This window comes from Podarcis muralis, chromosome 15, assembly GCF_964188315.1.
Source record: "Podarcis muralis chromosome 15, rPodMur119.hap1.1, whole genome shotgun sequence".
Lineage (NCBI taxonomy): Eukaryota > Metazoa > Chordata > Lepidosauria > Squamata > Lacertidae > Podarcis > Podarcis muralis.
This window is the reverse complement of record NC_135669.1, coordinates 21099619-21104101: the sequence shown is the minus strand read 5'-3', so window position 1 is coordinate 21104101 and position 4483 is coordinate 21099619.

Sequence of the window (4483 nt, the reverse complement as noted above, 5' to 3'; positions counted from 1 at the left end):
TCCACAAAAAGTTCCTTTCTCTGAGTGACAACCCTGATAATTGATTATATACCAACAAAGAAGGACATCTTCTTGTTCCAGTTAACGCAGCATCAGATTGCACTATACATAGTAGTTTAATGGATTGTGATTTTACATTAATCTCCCATTTCAGCTCTGCCCTGCGCTTATGAGTTAACTGTGCATGCATTTAAAAAAAAAAAAAACCCTTCAGAATTATTTGTCAAAGACAGCTGAATTTAGCATCCTCTATAAACCATGCAAATCAAGCAAGACTTTTCCTTATTTTGCAAAATGCATTCCGTCTGTGCTCATCATGAGCGGGTGTGGGCAGAGACATGCAGAGCCCTGAATTCCTGTTCCTGGAACATTGCAAATCTTATTCAGCCACCCACGTGACTTATGAGATTTCAGTGGGCTTTTATACATCTTAAGGACTAGACGCTTGTTGCTGTTGTTTAATGAAAGCTGCCATTCCCAGGAAGCTGAATCCTCCATCCCAAACCACACCCTGTGAGTTTTCTGTGCTTGCATGTAATTGTCAAATGCGCCCAGCCCTTGTGGCAAAGCCCTGCTGAAAGTATTTCTTTCCAGAATACATCTGGTTTAATAATGATTATGCAAAGATTATGAAGACTTCAGAGTTGCCTCATTTGGAGATCGAGCTATTACAGCAGCTGAGGAGTGATTGAAACAACACAGACAAAACTTCAGGGAGCTTCCAGTGTTCCTTGTAGCTGAAAGCAGATGCTTCAGACCTGCGGGTGATATGGAATTACTCTAGCTTGCCCCTCCAACACCCCCAATAATTGACAGGACTGCACAATTTATTTGTTTGATCTTAGTGGAATGAAGTGTTAGTGTGGTAGAAAAGGCTGCCCTACTTCAGACTGCAGGTGGCGGCTGATCCCCTTAAAAAAATAATCCCCGAGCAAAAGAGGAGTGGAAAACAACCCACAAGAAAGCTAGTGTGTAAGGGAAAGAGCTTCATGTCTTCCTATGCTATCTTTCCAGTTAAAAGGAATTTATAATGCAAGGACTTTCCTACATACATGCTATCCCTCCACCTGCTCTCTGAAATGGGATTATTAGCTTTAACCACTTGATTTCTCTTCCACTGCCAACAGTGTGGAGTAGAGGTGAGAATGCCAGACTAGGACCTGGGAGACCAGGGTTCAAATCAACACTCAGCCATGAAGCTCACTGAGCGACTTCAGGCCAGTTGCTGACTCTCAGCCTAACCTACCTCACAGGGTTGTTGTGATTATAAAAATGGAGAGGAGGAGGGGAAACTATGCATGCTCTTCCAGCCCTACCTGGAGGTGCTGGGGGTTGAATTTAGGACCTTCTACATGCACAGCAGATGCCCTGCCACTGAGCTTCAGCCCTTCCCTGCAGAAACCACTGTCCCTGGTACTGCAGCATTTCAGGCTTCAGTTGAGAGGATACACAAGTTCTTGGATTCCTGTCATCAGTAATTCCCCACCCACAGAAAACTGGCACGTCAGCCAAAGAGATCTAGCCTCACTTTTCACACTTGTGTGCAATTGTTTTGAAAGAGCATTTGAACCTGTTAAAAAGTCCAACCTGCAACTAAATGGTCCTAGGAGCTCTGTACCACCCATGTGTGAATTACTTCACCTTCCATCCCATCCCTGCGCAGCAGCCTCTGAGATCATCGGAGCCCAGCTTAAATCTGGGAAGCATCACCCCAAGACAAGGGAGGAGTTTCTACGGAAGGGAGCTGGCGGCGGCAGCGTCTGCGAAACCAATCTGGGAGCAACGCCCATCCAGCTGCTGCTGCTGCTGCTGTCAAAGCAGAAAAATGCTCAGGGACTTCTAAGCAGGATCTGGGTGCCGAGTCCCGTCCATCAAACTCTGCAAACAAGTTGTGGGTGGGATTCGTGCCTGTGTTTGTGGTGCACTTGTGCATGTAGCAGAGGGAGCAGAGAATCAGTTCCCATCCCTTGCTCTCTATCATAATATGAGAATGAAAGAAAGCTGAATAATGAAAGGTTCCAGATGGACAAGAGGAAGGGTTTGGTCACACAGGAATCTGCTATCCCAAGAGGCAGCGATGGCCAGCCAAAGATGAGGCAAATTCGTGGAGGTTCAGGCTTACCTGGGGGCTTCTAGCCACAATGGCGAGTTCTCGGGGTCAGAGGCAGTGATCCTCCAAGTACCTGTTTGCTAGGCATCACAAGGGTGGTGGTGTGATGCTGCTATGCTCAGGTCCTGGCTTTTAGGCTTCCCATGAGCATCCTGCCAGAGCAGGATGCTGGACCAGATGGGCCTTTGGTCGGATTCAGCAGGAGCATGGGGAGCCGTGCTTGGTTTAATGTAGGTCAGTGTTGATCACGCAAACTGGCGGCAGCTCTCTGGAGTTTCAGGCAGAGAGCCTTTCCCAGATCTGACTGGGGATTTCAGGGATTGAACCATGCTGGTTTGCATGCAGCCGTGGATAAGTAAGTTTGCAAGATACCTCCTGCATCCCTTCTCTGGTAAGGTAAAGGTAAATGGACCCCTGACCATTAGGTCCAGTCGTAACCGACTCTGGGCTTGCGGCGCTCATCTCGCTTTATTGGCCGAGGGAGCCGGCATCCAGCTTCCGGGTCATGTGGCCAGCATGACTAAGCCGCTTCTGGCGAACCAGAGCAGCGCACGGAAACGCCGTTTACCTTCCCGCCGGAGCGATACCTATTTATCTACTTGCACTTTGACGTGCTTTCGAACTGCTAGGTTGGCAGGAGCAGGGACCGAGCAATGGGAGCTCACCCTGTCACAGGGATTCGAACTGCCGACCTTCTGACCGGCAAGTCCTAGGCTCTGTGGTTTAACCCACAGCGCCACCCGCCTCCCCCTTCTCTGGTAGACATGGATTATAAGATGTGCCCAGCATAAGCATTTCCCAAGGGGCTTGGTTTGCCCAGACAGCAGTATAAAATGCACATTGATCAAGCAGCATGTGTTATCACCCAACATCCTTATCCCATATTCTAATAGCAAGCTCAAATGGAGGGGGAGCCTTTAGGTACCCAAAGCAACACCCCCCATATGAAAGAAGTACTGCATGAGCAGGCTTAGGGAACCCTCAAAGGTTGCAGATATCCTGGCTGAGACTGATGGTGGTTGTAGTCCAAAACATCTGGTTGGCACCAGGTTGTGGGAGGCTACTGTACACTCACTCCTATGCTTCTGCCTGGCTGGAAAATATTCTGTAATGTTTTGTTGACTCCCAGCTTTTAAAACACGTTACGTATCCTGTCTGTCAATGTTACCTTTTTTTTTCAAGAGGAGAGTAAGCGGAGCTCAGCCTGGCCTCAAAGTCACACCTGGATGCTTCTCTCCTCTAATATTAGATTCATATGGAGAAGAGGGTTACTGTTAAGTGATGAGCAGCAGGCACTCCGTACATGCTCAATGGCAATTCTTTTCCTGTGGTGAGCTCTGGCAGAAAATAAGCTCTAGTGCCTGCTCAAGGTAAAAAAAACAAACCAAAATGATGGGCAGAGTGGAAATGGAACCACCAACCCACTTCTTCTTTGATTGTTCACAGCATTTCTGTCTAAACAATAAGCCAAAAGGGACGTCAGAGCAGCTTACAAAAATCAGATATAATATGGTCCTGACCTTAAGTTCACAATCTGAAAAGATGTGACGCAAGAGGAAAATGGGAAGAGGAGGGAGGAGGCAAAAACCAAGCTCAAGCACAAGTTCTTAAAAGTGACAGCCCACGTCAATGAAAGTCCTGGCTGTTTCGTGTTTGATGAAATGGGTTTCTTTGCCTTTCATCCCGCCATTGCTTTTATGAGGGTGAAGGCGCTTCCTTGGAAATACAGTGGTACCTCAGGTTAAGTATTTAATTCGTTCTGGAGGTCCGTTCTTAACCTGAAACTGTTCTTAACCTGAAGCACCACTTTAGCTAATGGGGCCTCCTGCTGCCGCCTCGCCGCCAGAGAACGATTTCTGTTCTTATCCTGAAGCAAAGTTCTTAACCTGAAGCACTATTTCTGGGTTAGCGGAGTCTGTAACCTGAAGCGTATGTAACCTGAAGCTTACGTAACCCGAGGTACCACTGTATAGAGAACATTTATTTACACCCCACCTTGCAGGCATGGCAAAACTTGGCCCTCCAGCTGTTTTGGGACTACAATTCCCATCATCCCTGACCATTGGTCCTGTTAGCTAGGGATAATGGGAGTTGTAGTCCCAAAACAGCAGGAGGACCAGGTTTGGCCATACCTGCAAGCAGCTCAAGCTCATTCTCCCCGCACAACCACCCTGCGAGATAGGCCAGGCTAAGAGGCAACGTGGACTGGCTCAAGCTCACCCAGTGAGCCTCCAGGGCTGAGTGGGGGATTTGAACCCGGATCCCCCGGTCTCACCCCCACCCCACCCCCACCCCACTCTGACCCCTTCTCCGCCGCCCTGCCGGCTCCTGACTCTTCCTCCTCCCTCCCCTCCCGCCTTCCTCTCCCCTCTC